Source organism: Mus pahari, chromosome 5 (genome assembly GCF_900095145.1).
Source record: "Mus pahari chromosome 5, PAHARI_EIJ_v1.1, whole genome shotgun sequence".
Taxonomy (NCBI): Eukaryota; Metazoa; Chordata; class Mammalia; order Rodentia; family Muridae; genus Mus; species Mus pahari.
Window position 1 is genome coordinate 58645559 of NC_034594.1, and position 18006 is coordinate 58663564.

An 18006-nucleotide genomic window follows, 5' to 3' on the forward strand; every position below is an offset into this window, starting at 1 on the left:
AAAGAAATTAGGGAAAAAACACCCTTCACAATAGTCACAAATAATATAAAATACCTTGGTGTGACTCTAACTAAAGAAGTGAAAGATCTGTATGATAAGTACTTCAAGTCTCTGAAGAAAGAAATCGAAGATCTCAATATGGAAAGATCTCCCATGCTCATGGATTGGCAGGATGAATATAGTCAAAATGGCTATCTTGCCAAAAACAATCTATAGATTCAATGCAATCCCATCAAAATTCCAACTCAGTCTTCGCGGAGTTAGAAAGGGCAAGTTGCAAATTCATCTGGAATAACAAAAAACCTAGGATAGCAAAAACTATTTTCAACAATAAAAGAACCTCTGGTGGAATCACCATCCCTGACATCAAGCTGTACTACAGAGCAATTGTGATTAAAAACTACATGGTACTGGTACAGGGACAGACAGGTAGATCAATGGAATAGAATTGAAGACCCACACACCTATGGTCACTTGATCTTTGACAAAGGAGCTAAAACCATCCGGTGGAAAGAAGACAACATTTTCAACAAATGGTGCTGACTCAACTGGCAAAAAATGTAGAAGAATGAGAATTGATCCATTCTTATCTTCTTGCACAAAGCTCAAGTCTAAGTGGATCAAGGAACTCCACATAAAACCAGAGACACTGAAACTTATAGAGGAGAAAGTGGGAAAGAGCTATGAAGATGTGGGCGCAGGGGAAAGATTCCTAAACAGAACACCAATGACTTGTACTGTAAGATCAAGAATTAACAAATGGAACCTCATAAAATTGTAAAGCTTCTGAAAGGCAAAGGACACTGTCAATAAGACAAAAAGGCAACCAACAGATTGGGAAAAGATCTTTATCAATCCTAAATCCAATAGAGGGCTAATATCCAATATATACAAAGAACTCAAGAAGTCAGACTCCAGAAAACCAAATAACCCTATTAAAAATGGGGTACTGAGCTAAACAAAGAATTCTCAACTGAAGAATAAATACTGAATGGTAGAGAAACACCAAAATTTTTTTTCAATATTCATAGTCATCAGGGAAATGCAAATCAAAACAAACCTGAATGTCAGAATGTCAGTCAGAATGGCGAAGATAAAAAACTAAGGTGACAGAGATTCTGGCGAGGATGTGGAAAAAGAGGAACACTCCTCCATTGCTGGTGGGATTGCAAGCTGGCACAACCACTCTGGAAATCAGTTTAGAGGTTCCTCAGAAAATTAGACATAATACTACATAAGACCCAGCAGTACCACTCCTGGACATATACCCAGAAGATGCTCCAACTTGTAATAAGGACATATGCTCCATTATGTTCATAGCAGCCTTATTTATAATATACAGCAGCTGGAAAGAAGCCAGGTGTCCCTCAACAGAAGAATAGATATAGAAAACGTGGTACATTTATACAATACCATTTACTCAGCTATTAAAAACAATGAATTTATGAAATTCTTGGGCAAATGGGTGGATCTGGAGGATATCATCCTGAGTGAGATAACCCAATCACAAAAGAACACACATGATATGCACTCAGTGATAAGTGAACACTTGGAAAACCCAAGATACAATTAGCAAAACACATGATACTTAAAAAGAAGGAAGACTAAAGTATAGATACTTAGTTCCTTCTTTGAAGGGGAACAAAATACCCATGGAAGGAGTTACAGAGACTAAGTGTGAAGCAGAGACTGAAGGAATAACCATCCAGAGACTGCTGCACCTGGGGATCCATCCCATAAACAACCACCAAAACCAGACACTACTGTGGATACCATCAAGAGCTTGCTGACAGGAGCCTGATATAGCTATCTCCTGAGAGGTTTTGCCAGTGCCTGACTAATACAAAAGTGGATGCTCACAGCCATCCATTAGACGAGCACAGGGTCCCCAATGAAGGAGCTAGAAAGTACCCAAGGAGCTGAAGGGGTTTGTAGTCCCATAGGAGGAACAACAATATGAACTAACCAGTACCCCCAGAGTTCCCTGGGACTAAACCAAAGACAAAACAATGTGGAACTCATGGCTCTAGCTGCATATGTAGCAGAGGATGGCCTAGTTGTTTATCAATGGGAGGAGAGACCCTTGGTCCTGTGAAGGTTCTATGCCCTAATGTAGGGGAATGCCAGGGCCAGGAAGTGGGAGTGGGTGGAGGTGAGCAGGGGGAGGGGGAAGTTGATAGGGGTTTTTTGGAGGTGAAACCTGGAAAGGGGATAACATTTGAAATGTAAATAAAGCAAATATCTAATAAAGGAAAAGAAAAAAAAACATTGTAAAGGGCTTGGAGGTACAGGTCAGTGGTGGAGTATTTGCCTAGCATGCAGAAGGTTCTAGGTTCAATTCTCGGCACTGACTGAAAAGGAAAATTAAACAAAACAAAATAACAGTGAAAACTTCTTTAAAAATGGAGCCTGGGCTAGTGAGATGGATGGTGGGCAAAGGCATTTTCCAAGGAGCCTGATAACCTCCCCTTCATCCCCAGAACCTGCAGGGGGAGAACAGCTCCGCAACTTGTCCTTTGACCTCCACATGCATGCTTTTTCATGCAAGCATACATGCGTGTGCACTACATTGGCTATTTGGCAATAATAAATTCTTGTCTGTTACATCAAACACCCAGGTCACAGAAGAATAAAAAGAAATTGGATTTAAACAGGTTTTTTTTTTTTCTTCATCAAAAGACACAGAGCAAAAGGCAACCCACAGGATGGTTGAAAATAGCTGCTACAAAAAGAAATGTCCAGAATGTACTGAGGGGCTCCCAACACTCAGATAACATCGAACCAAATAAGCTGGAGAGAGTTCTTAAATAGACATTTCTCTACAGAATAGATACAACGTCAATTAACACATGAAAAGATGCTCATGCCATTAATCTGTTGGACAGTTCAAATCAAGAGCATATACAGAGGCCACACCACACCCATTAGGATGGCTGTTATACATAAACAGGCCACACAGAAAAACAGAAATTGTTGGATTTTAGGTGAAGAATTTGGCACCCTTCTGCACTGTTAGTAGGAGTATAAAATGGTGTAGCTGCTATGGCCAGCAGTTTGGCAGTTCCTTGGAAGTATGAAGTAGAATTACCACAGGACCCAGCAGTTTCATCTCTACCTTAAACAACGGAAGGCAAAATCTTGAAAGAGACATGTGTATACTTTACCATGTTCATAGAGCCCTAAGTGTTAAAAGATAAAATATGGAAGCAACTCAGTGACCATTGCAGATGCATGCTTGAGGGAAATGTGGCAAATATGAACAATGGGATGTAACTCAGAAATTTTGAAATACTCTGCAGTGTGAATGAACCCTGAGGACAGTGTTCTAAATGAAATAAGCCAGCCACAAAGGTACCAACCCTGTGGCTCTACTTACAGGAGGTAAGATTCACAGAGATGGAATGCAAAATTTTACTTGTACCAAGGGCTTGGGAGGAAGAAAATTGGGTGGGAGTTATTGTTTAATGAATCTAGGCTGTCAAATTTGCACAGTGAAAAGATTCCTGGAGATGGAGGATGGTGATGGTTACTCAACAGTATGGATGCATTGAGTAGGACTGAACCACACATTTAGAAATCATTAATCAGGTCAATTTTATTATGTGGGTGCTCTAATTAGAGGCTTCAGAATCCTAAAACACTTGATTGGTAAATATGCAATTTATAACTGTTAAGAAATTTCAATGTCAATATAGCTAAAATTCAGAAAATATAGTTCTACAATGGTATAGTGATTAAACAAGGTCTATTTTTCTCTTGTGTTAATATGACTATGGCAGATTAGTAAGGCCCAGGGCAAATCCCTCTGAGGTCCTTGTAGGAGACACATCTATTTTCATAGGAGATTTGAAAGCATAAAGTTAAATAACTTGCCAAGGAGTCTATAATAGAATTTCCCACTTTCTGCACAGACACAGAGACAGGCATTTCTGTTGTACAGCATAGAATGGTTTCCAAAATTCTCTGGTCTCTACCCATGAGCACTTCTCCCCTCCAGGCTGTGTAAAAAGAGGGCACCTAATGTAGCCCAAGGGTGAAATCACTCCAGGTTAAGAACCCTGCCCCAACATCAGCAGATTACTAGTCTGCCTCTTGGTGTGGCATAGTAACTGGAAGACAGTGAGAAGAGGAAAGTAGGCAGGTTACTGACAGCAGAGCAAGGCTGGGATCTTCCCAGCTGGGAGAGGTTTCAAAATGTACCATGGAAAACTTTTCAGCTGAGTGGGTGTGCTGGCTGGTCTTATGCCAACTTGACACACAAACTAGAGTTATCTGAAAGAAAGAAGCCTCAATTGAGAAAATGCCTCCAGAAGATCTGGCTGTAAGGCATTTCCTTAATTTGTGATCAATGGCAGAGGGTCCAGCCCCTTGTGGGTGAGACCATCCCTGAGCTGGTGTTCCTGGGTTCTATAAGAAAGCTGAACAAGCCGTGGGAAGCAAGCCAGTAAGCAGCACCTCTCCATGGCCTTTGCAACACCTTCTGCCTCCAGGTTCTTACCCTGTTTGACTTCCTATCCTGAATTCCTTCAGTGATGAACAGTGAACCCTTTCCTCCCAATTTAATTTTTTTTTTTTGTCACAGCAATAGAAATCCTAAGACAGTGGGGTAACTTTTTGTGTGTGTTTTTGTTTTTTGAGACAGGGTTTCTCTGTGTAGCCCTGGCTGTCCTGGAACTCACTCTGTAGACCAGGCTGGCCTCAAACTCAGAAATCTGCCTGGCTCTGCTTCACAAGTGTTGGGATTAAAGGCGTGTGCCACCACTGCCCAGCCCATACGATTGTTTTAACTTGAGCTTACTGTGATGTTCCTTCAAGAATACATCTAGATGAGATTTACATAGCTTCCTACATTTTCTGGACTCTGAATTCCAAATTTCTAGAGAAGGATCTGATACGTCAGCCATACACCCCAAATGACTCATCCCACAAGAATAGGAGTAACAATATGTGATAAAAATGCTGTCTAGGGGCTGGTGAGATGGCTCAGTGGTTAAGAGCACCGACTGCTCTTCCAAAGGTCCTGAGTTCAAATCCCAGCAACCACATGGTGGCTCACAACCATCCATAACGAAATCTGATGCCCTCTTCTGGAGTGTCTGAAGACAGCTACAGTGTACTTACTTATAATAAATAAATAAATAAATAAATAAATAAATAAATAAATAAATAAATAAGAAATGGCATTCTTTTAAAAAAAAAAATGCTGTCTCGTCAGCCCTGATGGTATGGGGTGAATGGCAGTAGTTCTCAGGAAAGGGAGTTTAGGAGGCTATAGCTCCCCAAACACAGTTGAGAAATTAGCTATTAGAAAGATAAATGATACAAAGAAGTATATCTTACATACTTTGGGTAAATTCTTCAAATTAATTGGGAGCCAAAGTTCAAGTATCATTATATAAACTGGATTTATAGAAGCTGAAGATACATAAAGATAAGTAAGTAGGCAATGAGCCTAGAAATATGAACTGGTAGTTCACTGTCAAGGGCATTAAATACCAAATTGAAACACTTAGGTTTTTATAACCAAATAAGAACTTGCTTCATAAGAAACTAGAGAAAATATCTTCATAAGAAACTAGAGAAATATTGTTATCTCATATAGTTAGCAGATCATTTTTAATTGAACATTTTAAGAGGATACCACTTTCCTCTTCTGTGTTTTCCCTCTAAAATGTAGTCTAAACCCTCTGCTCAGTCCCTCTCAAATTGATGGCCTCTTCTTGATGATTATTACACACATATATACAAGCACAAATACATATATAAATACAGCTTCTTAGCCTCCTGAGTCTGTCCAGTGCGGCTTATCTCAGGACTTCAGACCTGACAACTTGGTATTGGATAACCAAATAAGAGGTTCATCCCCAGGAGAGGCAAATTTCTTCTTCTCTCAGAGGACCACTCTTTAGAAATTAATTGAAGTATCAAGCTAAGATCCCCGTAGTCATTTCACTATAACTACAACCAACCACATTCAATTGGATTTTTCTATAGTCCAACAACAAATAGTTGTGAAGCAACAACTACTTGTGTGAATGTGTAGGGTAAGTGAACCAGTGTTTTATTTACCTTTAAAAATGTTGCAGCTGTGAAGAAAAATTGAATCATTAAAATTTCAGCAAATTTGATTGATTTGCAAAGTATGCTATTAAGCAGGGTAACCCTAATTAAGGAAAAAAAAAACCCTACATGTTCTCCCTCTGATACTGATCTTAACCTATAATATATATGTGTGAGATTAAGGTCTAAGCAGGAAGGATCAAGAGAGAATATTAGGTATTGAGAGAGGATGAGGGATGGGTAGGATAGATGGATATGAAAGAGGAAAAGAATCTGTAGGAGAGACTGCTAGTCAGGAACAGGGGCAATAGCTGGTGAGGATGGGGACAGAGAACCACAAAGACACACAAAAGCATGTAACACATTAGATGCTAATTATAAAGAAATAAAAATGTGTTTACAAAAATTTAAATTTACCTTAGAGACTCCTCTAACATATTCAAAAGCTTCCTGGTGACTGGCAAATACCTACATCCAACACATTCCAGCTCTTTCCACTCTCTTAGGATGAAGACTAGTTCCTCAAAGTTGGCCATATAGACTCAAATGTTTGGGTTGCTGGATGTTTTGACTCTAGAGTCCACCTGGTAATATCAAAGTGTTTTGTAAAAGACAAATCTCTGTGGAAAATAAAGCCTAGCCTAGGATTTAATAAGCCCATCCATTTCTTGCTTCAAATGCATTGCTAATGGTAAACTGAAAAGATTCCTAGATACAGATAATTAGTGATAATGGTGATTACTGGCCTTATTCAGTCTTTCACCCAAACAAATGGCAGAGAGAGCTTCCTTTTCTTTTCTTTTCTTTTCTTTTCTTTTCTTTTCTTTTCTTTTCTTTTCTTTTCTTTTCTTTTTCTTTTTTAAATGAATGCTTTAAGGCATGATTCCTCCCTCTTCTTAAATAAAAGTTCTTCTAGGGTCAGCAATAGTTTGTATTTAACACAATGTATTATGTTACACATAACTAAATAACAATTTCTGGGCAATTCTGTTAGCCTGTTAATTTGCTAGGCAATTAGCGCTGAATGGATTTCTATCCAGAGTGTATTATAAATGTCGAATGCATGCTGTCTCTATTCTCCTTATTTGGTCATTTATATTAAGTGGGTGCCATCATGTGGCAGGCTTTCAGAGCAAAGGGGCCAACTCACTTAGCATACCTCTTTCTGGCCCACAAAGACCTCCTCCAAATTAATGTGTGTGGGTGGAGCCCAGCTTGAGATCTCAGATCTAGACTGTGGGGTTTTCTGGAGTCTTTCCTTCATTTTATATAAAGTTATAAAAACATTTAAAAGGTACCAATATTTAATGATAATTTATCAAACATTTAATTTGTGAAAAGGAACATTGAAACTCCTCATTTTCTTCAGCCTTTCCTTGTTGACATTGGTAAAGTGATTGGACCCCGGTATTATGTAATTATTTGTATTATAATCTGAAGAAATGTCAAGGTTAGTTTTTATTGTCAAGTTGATGCCACTTGAGTCATCCAGTGCCAGATCGATGGAAAGGAACATAATAACACGGTGCCTGCCACTGGAGCGGAGCCTTCTTGAGTGCTGACAGCTATTATAGGCACAAAGTTGGTCTGTATAATAATGTATATATTTTATTTTATGTTCCTCCTTCAGGAATGTTCTCCCTGAAAAGGTTAATGACTCCATGATAATCAGAAACAGCCGGATTCCAAAGGAAGGGCAAATGTGTCTGGTGTTCCTCAGCAAAGTGTTAGCATGGTGACTTCCAGGACAGCCCTTAAGGCTGTGGGAAATAACTCTAAAAACATGAGTTCAATAAATTTAAATCAATGTAAGAACTGTTCTTTATAGGATTTCTCAACTAGGCAAAATATAAGGATGCAATATGAATTGTATGAGGGGTTTCACAATCCTGAAAGAACAGAGGCAGCTGCATTAATGAGCCAGTTTTGTCAGAAAGATATTAAGGAAGGAGATAAAGAGATTTAGGGAATAGTGATATCAGGGCAATAATATCCCACCCAGCTAAGCCTATCATTTGTGTTTGTAGCTGAACAAGAAATAGTTTGGAATGAACTACAATCCAGAAATGGAGGGCACACTTGTGATCCAGATCTTGAGGCTGGGAGACAATAGGCTTTTGATCTGGATCTTGAGGAACAGTGGCCATGAAAAGTTTAGACCCAGGCATGGTGGTACACATCTATAATCCCAATAGACAGAGGCAAGCAGAGTTCTTAGTTCAAGGCCAGCTTGGGACAGAGCACGTTCTAGGTTAGAAAAACTTGGGTCCTTGCAAGGTGGTACATGCCTTTAATCCCAGTATTCAGGAGACAAATATGTAGCTCTCTGAGTTCAAGGTCAGTTTATGAGCAAGTTCCAGAACAGCCAAACCTAGGCAGTGAAGGAATTAGGAAACAGAAAGCTGGTGATTATGTAGTAGAAGTAGGGGGCCATGTTCTAGCTTCAGCAAGCAGCTGAACTGCCAGCTTAGGCCATATGGCTCTGGCTTTAGAGTCAAGGGGTTAAGGCCATAAAATGCTGATGTGTGGGATAATCAAAGGGGACATGAGTTAAATCATTGAATTGATATACAATTCCTAAGGAAGTAGCTTATGCAAAATAAAAGATTGGGTTGTGGTCTGCAAGAGAGAAGATCTCAAGCAGAGAGCAGAACACAGAGCTGTCAGTTTACATCCATCATTGACTCCTGACTTGTTCATCCTCCACTCCCAAACATCTTTTCCTCAGAGCTCCAGACCAAGCTGAAGCTGGTCTTTGGCAACCCAGAAAGAGAGGACTTCAGCTGAAGTTTGAATATGCTTGATGCAGGGAATGGCACTATTAGGAGGTGTGACCTTGCTTGAGGAAGTATGTCACTGTGGGGGTAGGCTCTGAGACCCTCCTCCTAGCTACCTGGAAGACAGACCCCCTCCTGGCTACCTGTGGATCAAGGTGTAGAACTCTCACCTCCTCCTCCAGCATATGATGATAATGGACTGAACCTCTGAACCTGTAATCCAGCCTCAATTAAATGTTTGCCCTTTAAGAGTTGCCTTGGGCAGGGCAGTGGTAGCCCACGCCTTTAATCCCAGAACTCCGGAGGCAGAGGCAGGCAGATTTCTGTGTTCGGAGTTCAAGGCCGGCCTGGTCTGCAGAGTTCCAGGACAGCCAGGGCTACATAGAGAAACCTTGTCTCGATCCCCCCCCCCCCCCAAAAAAAAGAGTTGCCTTGAGCTGGGCAGTGGTGGCATATGCCTTTAATCCCAGCACTTGGGAGGCAGAGGCAGGTTGATTTCTGAGTTCGAGGCCAGCCTGGTCTACAGGACAGCCAGGGCTATACAGAGAAACCCTGTCTCAAAAAATAAAAAAAACAAACAAACAAATAAATAAATAAGAATTGCCTTGGTCATGGTGTCTCTTCACAGCATTAAAATGCTAAGACAATCAGGCCAGTGTGGATTATGGGGTGAGTAAGCACACCTTGCCTTTTAATGTGTGATCTAAACTCGGGTCCTCATGCTTTTCTATGCAACAGGCACTTTACCAGTGGAATAATCGCCTCAGGCCCTGGATGCTTCATTTAAGAGAAGTAAAAACTACAAGAGAAAAGGCCAGCGAATAGGACATTGGAGGGGATGTGTTAAAGAAATGAGAGATAGAAGATGGAGAAGAGGATCCCAGGCAAGATACTCCTTATTGATTCCCCCACAGGAAAGTAAGGTAGGAGGGCTTAATCATAGAGAGGTTGACAAAATTGGAGTCTTGCCATAAGAGTACAGTGGCTGATTCCTGCCCTATCTGCTTGTACTTCCTATCCAATGCTGTTTTGGAATAAACTCAAAACCCTGGTAGTAAACACCTGTTTTGGGGTTACAAATTCAGGAGCTTTTGGGGGGCCACAGAAATTGTTCAAATATTAGATGCAGCCAAGTATAGGGATAAAGACTTTTATATTAAAAACAAAGTTCATTGTGTTGATTCTAGCTGCCTGTGACTTATAAGGTTTGGCTTAATTCTCCAAGAAACCCTATGTAAGTCATTTCAGCCAGAGACTTACTGGTAATGTCTTGAAGAGGTGTATTGGGGGGGGGGGGTGCTCTCTGCTTAGCTACTTCGAATTTAGACAGGCTATCATCAAGGATGATGGAAGTCCAGAAGAGGCATCCGTTTGAGCAGGAATAGCACAGCTAAACTAAGAGAGCACGCTAGTGTAACTCATAGGTTTGAAAACAATTCATTTGTATTTGATAAAACGTAACTGGGTCTGATGGCTATGCAGCAGAAGGTGAATACAATACAAGAAACATTTAAGGTAGTAGAGCCGCCCTGATGAGGAATCTTAGATTCTGAAATTTCTGAAGCCTACAAATGCCTCACATTGTTATCTGTAGGCCAAGATCATCCCTAGCCTGTCAAAGGAGGTGTAGGAAAAGATTGCTGCGACTCAAACCATTTTCACTTTGCCCATGCGCTCACTCTTATATCTTTTATCATTGTTCTTTCTCTGTAAGAGTATATTCGGGGTTATTCTCCATGAGATCTCGTTTAAACTAAGTGTGATGTTTCATTCCCATAACCCTAGCATGTAGGAAACTTAGGCAGGAGGATCAAGAGTCCAAGACTATGCAGTGAAACTGCCTGAACTTTAGGCTGTAAGAAGAAAAAGCCTACTGATTTACTAGGCATTTCCTAAAGTCGTTGGCTTCCCCAGGAGTTAGACAGTTACTCTTAAATCCTTATGTTTCTCCACTCTAATACCAGGTTTGTCTGCCTATACATTCTGAGGTTTATTAAAGATTGTTTTTTGGTTAATTGCAATTGAACTGAAAACAATAACTCCCAGGTCTAATACCTCTGCCCCAGCATTTGATGGGCTGGTGTATAGATCCATGCAAATGCAGGAACACATCCATCATTCACCAGTTGTGGATACTTGCCATTATACCTAAGAGGCTATGCATTATTAGTCAAGCTCTTCACACATGCTCTAGCATATTCATTTATTCATAAGAAAACCTCATACACAACTAATACGTGTCATAGTAAGCACTTGGTGCTTTTTCCATGACAAATTGAAAGTTCTTTTAAAGAACATGTGAAACAAGCGGGAAGCTGAGGCTAGCCTGGGCTGGTTTGGTAGTGTTTAATAGTGAGGTGCATGTAGCAAATGTTTACCCAGCCCTAGTATGCTTTTCGGAGGGGGCATGTATTAGCCAGGGTTCTCTAGAGTCACAGAACTTATGGGTATTCTCTATATAGTAAGGAAATTTGTTGATGACTTACAGTCTGTAGTCCAACTCCCGACACTGGTCAGCAGCAGTTGTGAAGTCCAAGGATCTAGCAGTCGCTCAGTCCCACCAAGCAAGCAGGCCAAGAGAGAGAATGAATTTTCCTTCTTCCAATGTCCTTATATAGAACTCTAGCAGAAGGGGTGGCCCAGATTAAAGGTGTGTGCAACCACGCTTTCAATCCCAGATGATCTTGAACTCAGAGATCTCCCTGTCTTAATCTTCTGGAATTCATAGCCACTATGCTTTAGGATCTCCATGCCAAGATCCAGGTCAGAAGTCTCCCAGCCTCCAGATTAGGTTCACAGGTGAGCCCTCCAATTCTGGATTGTAGTTCATTCCAGATATAGTCAAGTTGACAACCAGGAATAGCCACTGCAGGCCACTTTGAAGAACTGGAGAACAGCAGGACCTGGGGCTCTGGGGTTTTCTACGGTCATATGTTTTCTGTTTCTAGTATGTATTAGTGTTCATATCCAGAGGACATTTACATGGTACACACACAGACACAGACACAGACACACACACACACACACACACCTAAACAGATATAAGAAATTGACTCACGTGGTTAATGAAGCTGACAAGTTCTGGGGTGTGCTGGGAAAGTCGGCTCACTGGAGACCCAGTAGAGCTGATATAGTCTATGCTGAGAACAGTAGACTAGAAACCCAAGTGATTCAGTGTTTTGGATGAGTATGATGGCAGGAAAATACTGATGCTCCAGTTAAAAGAGTCTATGGAGGAAGAATTCTTTCTTACCCCAAGGAGGGTCAGCCATTTGCTGGCTAAGAGTTGGTTGCAATGCTTATATTTGTACACACAACAGACTAAACTTTTTTGTTTTCTAAGAAAATAGAGATCTTACTAACATAAGTAACTGCATAAACAAAAATATTCAGCTTTCTCAAGAAAAAAAAACTTAGTCATCTGCTGTTTGCATGTAATGTCCTAATTACAAATTATTTTTAAAATCTCATTATAAAATGAGATTTCCATTATAAAATGAAAAAAAAAAAAGGAGCATTTCTCTAAAAGCATTATGTTATTTAGGCTGAGTCCCTTATGGTCACCAAAAGCTGAAAAAGGAAAGATCTAGTTAAACAGTAGAAATGACTTAACAAATCTCTGGCTTTTAAAGGATGTTCTTTGAATTGCCCTTGTTTGTCTACTGTGTTTAGATCAAGCTTTCAAAATTCTCATGGAAGCAGGGCTTATTTAGGGGGAGCACACCATTTTGGAAAAATGAATTGCAGTAGTGACAGAGTTTTTACTTGCAAGTAAAAACTTTCTTTCTTCCCTTGTAAAAAGATCTCATCTTTGATGTGTCTTTAAGAAAGTCAGAAACACAGATGAGCCAGGCGTGGTGGCACACGCCTTTAATCCCAGCACTTGGGAGGCAGAGGCAGGTGGATTTCTGAGTTCAAGGTCAGCCTGGTCTACAGAGTGAGTTCCAGGACAGCCAGGGCTATACAGAGAAACCCTGTCTCGAAAAAAAAAAAAAGAAAGAAAGAAAAGAAAAAAAAGAAAAAAGAAAGAAAGAAAACACAGTTGAACCCAAGAAAGCTAAGACTTCCACCACACCACATCTAGGAGATACTTGACAGTCTTTTGATGTTTTATCTTATCTTAAGAGGACCCTTGGTCCTGTGAAGATTCTATGCCTCAGTATAGGAGAATGCCAGGGCCAGGAGCAGGAGTAGGTGGGTTGGGGAGCAAGGGAGGGAGGAGGGGATAGGGGATTTTCAGAGGGGAAACTAGGAAATTTTGAAATGTAAATAAAGCAAATATCTAATAAAAAGAAAAAAGAAAAAAACAAAACTCAGAAAAAAATGTGAAAAAGTGGTTTTTCTTTTCCATTGGTTCTGCACAGGAAGCTCTGGTTCTCAGACTTGCAAGCAGTCATTTCCCTAATTGAGCTATGTTCAGCCCCTGGCTGTCTTTTAAATATCAGTTGTTAAGGAGCTGAATAGGGCAGCCCTTAAGCACTAAAGAGAGAGATGTCTTTGTTTATGAAAAAACAAATGAACTAAAACAATTATTATATTCTCAGGAAATATCTCTAAACTGGAAACAAGTGACTCACAAATGATGACAAAAATTAAATGTGTACATGTTATATTTGTGTTTTATACCTAAAACTCTCTTTATGATGCACATGGCTATGGGTATGTTTTGAAGGTGTTGTAGCTAGTGTTGCCATCTCTGTTCAGAACCTTCTAGGCACCCTGTAGCCATTAGCAGCAATTTCATGAGTTCCTTCCCAGGTGCTGAAAACTACCAATTTACTGTCTTTCTCTGGAGAGTGACCTACTCCTGCAGTTTATATAAGTGGTAGTACACAACCATGGCTTTTCTGCTCCAGCATGTCTCTCTTAGCATAATGTTTTCAAGTTTCATCTATGTAGCAACAAATCAGCCCTCCTTTCCTTTTTATGTTTAGATAATATTCTGAAGTGTTACATTTTACTCATACATTCAGCAGTTGATTCTTTCTACTTTTCAGATGTTACAAATAATACAGCCAAAACAGTTTGTTTGTTCATTTGTTTGTTTGTATTAAGTGTCTTAGTATTTGTGATGTACTTTCAAACCTCTTGTCTCACTGACCCTCACAAATACTGTGTGGAACAAGACAGTCTCACTTTTTCTATTTTATTTTATTTTATTTTATTTTTTGGATTCTTCCAAACCCCCAGTCTCAGTTTTTTTATTGTTGCCCCTCCTCCCACACAGTGCGACAAGGACATCAAGAGCACCAGAAGGAGGGCGTCAGAAAGCCTCTGGGGACAGGAATCTCCCTGTGTTGTAGACATTTCTCCAAGAACTGCTTGAGACGTATGAAAGAGCCCATCTGTCCTGAGCTTGTGATGGCCTCAATTCTGGGTAAGTAGTCCTCTTGGATGAGACGTATCATCTTCCAGAACTGGACCCGGTACTGCTTCATGAGGGCATTCCCACACACCTCCAAAAAGTCAAACAGGAGAGTGGCTGTCACATCTGAGAGAGGCTCCATGTTTAACATCTGTGCCAACCAACGCCAGCCATGATTTAAGCCATGAGGATGAACCTCGGGCCGGTTTCCATAGGGCCACTGGAGCTGGATAATGGCGGCATACAAACGGATCATCCCAGACATGCGTTTTAGAAAGCTGTCGTGCTGCTCAACCTTGGAATCCACCACTCGATAGCCAAGCATCCGTTGATAATCCTCCAAATCCATCCCTTCCTTGAAAGCTGGGTAGAAAGGAACGGAGTACGGACACTTCTTGTGGAGATGAGCAAGAATGAGGTCTCCCACTTTGGGGTGGAGCATCCAGATACCAGAAGCCACCGCTGCAATGGGGAATGCAGCTTCAACGTGAGAGGCCACTTCCTTCTCCCCTTGTTTCACAAATTTCTCTGCCAGTTTGTACTGGACATAGTCTAGCCCCTGAGGGTTAAGAGTGACAGACACGGAACGCCCTCCAGATTGGACAGGCTTTCCCGAGAGCAGGCTATGGATCTTATCAAAGACCTCCTTCAGCTTTGAACCTGCGATGCCGGAGATCTGACTCACTGGAATGGTGGCTGCCTTCCGCAAGTCCATCCTTATCTTTTTCGTCTGACTGTCCTTGCTGCTGGTCAGGTCCTCAAAGGCCAACACACATTTGGCAGAAGCATCCTGAAGTTGCTGGTACCACTGCATCGTACTATCTTGTACCTTCCCCTGCAGGTCTTCATTCTGCGAACCTGTTGGGCTTGGGCTGGGTGCAGAGCTCTGGGCCGGAGCCCCTGGCCCCTGCTGCACCTGTGACTCTTGCCGCTTGACCCGGGCCTCTTCCTCCTCATTCTTCTTCTTCATTTTAGAGGCTCTGGTGATCTCCTGCTCCAAACTCAAGAGGAGGTCCTGCATTTCCTGCAGGGCCAGCTCAGCCTCAGCTTGGTTCTCTGCGGTGGGAATGCCACTATCCAAGGTGCTGGGAATGATTCTGGAGATGAGGCTGCACAGCTGGTTGCCCCGGGTCTGGAAGGCAGCCAGGTCCACATTCAGCAGGTCTTTGTGTTGACTGGAGGCATCCAGTTGCTGGTTGAGCTGCAGGACCTCTTCTTGCAGGGTGTACAGACTGCGCAGACGGACCTGGCCTTCCTCCCTCCGAAGCTGCTCCTGCTCTGCCTGCTTCTCACGCTGCCGCTGCTCTGCCTCTCGAAGCCTTAGCTTGAGAATCTTGGCTCTGTGGCGATGCTCAGCTTTCAGCTTCTCCTGATGGTCCAGGGCTTCTCTGATACTCTTCTCCATCACTTCCTCTAAGTCCCGTAACTCCTTATTCAGCTTCAACTCCTTCAGCTCATCAAACTTCTTCAGCTGTTCAGATGCCATCTCTGAGAGGGCTTGCACTTTCCTCTCTTGCTCCTCCTGCCACTGCCTCAGGCCCTCTGTTGCTCTCATTCCAGATGCCAATTCGAACATTCGGATACAACCTTCCACTTTGATCGCCGGAGAGGACTGAAGTGCAATAGGTTCTGTGAACCGGGACTCATGTGTGTTCTGGGCTCCATCTGTTGTAGAGGGTGAGAGGGATTGTAGGGTACTTCTGACAGGAGACTTGAATAGTGAGGATTGGTACAGGCCTGAAGCAGATCCAGAGGATGATGGGTTATCCGAGGAAGGAGCATTCTCTTTCGTGTGGCGTGAGGTGTTGCATAGGATGTGATCTACCACCCATCCAGAGTAAGAAGAGAGTTTGGGAAGAGACCTGCATTCTTCCAAAACCTCCTGGTCGTAGCGCAGACGGCCTTTGCTGGAGTTACGGAGCGCCCTCAGGGTTTCCCCGTGGTGACCATCAGACCGCACTGACCTGGTGAGCATCATCTTCTCTGAAGGAGGACTAAGACAAAGATGATTCTTTCTTTCTGAGATAGGCTGTTTCTGTGTATTCGCAGCTGCCCTGGAACTCTTTCTACAGACCAGGTTGGCCTAGTCAGATATCCGCTTGCCTCTGCCTCCCTAGTCTAAGACAGCAAGGTGAGACTACTACGTCTCACCCTGAGCAGAGCTTGAATATGTATACATTTCCCCAAAGCCCCGCCTCCACAGTGACACACCTTTAATCCAACAAAGCCACACCTCCCCATAGAACCACAGGATACTCCAAACATAATTCAATCACCACACCAAACAAACAAACAAAAGGATAATTTTTACCGAATATTGGGTTTCTACAGTAACGAGACACAAAAAAAGAGGCTACAGTTACACAATGTTAAAATAATGAATGTGGGAAATCAAAAGGCATAGACCAAAACCTGGGATGTAGGATTGAAAGAAAGGGATGGATATGTGTTGTTACAGTCGCGTCTCATTTTTCACGAAGTCATATCATTTGGGTCGCTTGTACCATGACAATCCCTCATCATCCTATGGTTATCTAGAGAACAGCAATTTTACTACAAGGTGTGGCCTTGTTGGATTAAAGGTGTGTCACTGTGGAGGCGAGACTTTGGGGAAATGTATATATACTCAAGCTCTGCTCCGGGTGAGACATAGTAGTCTCTCCTTGCTGTCTTAGATTAGGGAGGCAATTAAGAAAGTAGATCTATAAAACTGATTCGGTGTCACAGTGGGTAAAGGCTCTTGCTGCCATACTTGACTACCTGAGTACAGTCTCAGGTAGATGGAGAAAACAGACTCTCTCAGGTTACTCTCTGACCTACACACGGGTGTTGTGGTAGTTTTACACACACACACACACACACACACGCACTCACACACACAAACACACCCCCACACACTCATACACTACATATAACAAAATGTATAACTTTATTTTATATATATAGGTGTTTTGTCTGCATGTATATCTGTAACCACATGCATTCCTGGTACCCACTGGGTACTAGAGTAGCAGATATTTCTCAGCCACCATGTGAGTGTTGGGAATTAGTGCTCTCAACTGGTCTCTTCAACCTAATAAAATTTATTTATTTATTTTTTTGATATTTGTAGAACACGATTCTAATATTTTCTATTGTAAATATTCAACTAACAATAATTATTTTAAGACATATTTTGTTGTTATGTCTCCCTTTCCATTTCTGATTTAATAATTTGGATACTGTCTCTGTACCCTCTGGTTAGTCTGGCTAAGGATTTATCTATCTTGTTGATTTTTCTCAAAGAGACAGTTCCTGGTTTTGTTGATTCTTTGTGTAGTTCTTTTTGTTTCTACTTGGTTGATTTCAGCTCTGAGTTTGATTATTTCCTGCTGTCTACTCCTCTTGGATGTATTTGCTTCTTTTTGTTATAGAGCTTTCAGGTGTGCTGTCAAGCTGCTAATGTAAGCTCTCTCCAGTTTCTTTTTGGAGGCTCTTAGAGCTATGAGTTTTCCTCTTAGCACTGTTTTCACTGTGTTCCATAAGTTTTGGTATAATGTGTCTTCATTTTAATTAAATTCTAAAAAAAACCTTTAAAATCTTTTTATTTCTTCCTTGACCAAATTATCATTGAGTAGAGCGTTGTTTAGTTTCCATGTGTATGTATGCTTTCTGTTGTTTTTGTTGGTATTTAAGACCAATCTTAGTTGGTGGTGATCTAATAGGGATTATTTCAATCTTCTTGTATCTATTGAGGCCTGTTTTGTGACCAGTTCTATGGTCAGTTTTGGAGAAGGTCTGTGAAGTGCTGAGCAGAAGGTATAT

At 41.4% G+C, this 18006-nt stretch overlaps 1 pseudogene; it reads right to left on the minus strand.

The window, feature by feature from the left end:
• Positions 1-14077: 14077 nt before the first annotated feature.
• Positions 14078-16180, minus strand: LOC110321952 (annotated as a pseudogene).
• Positions 16181-18006: the final 1826 nt, after the last annotated feature.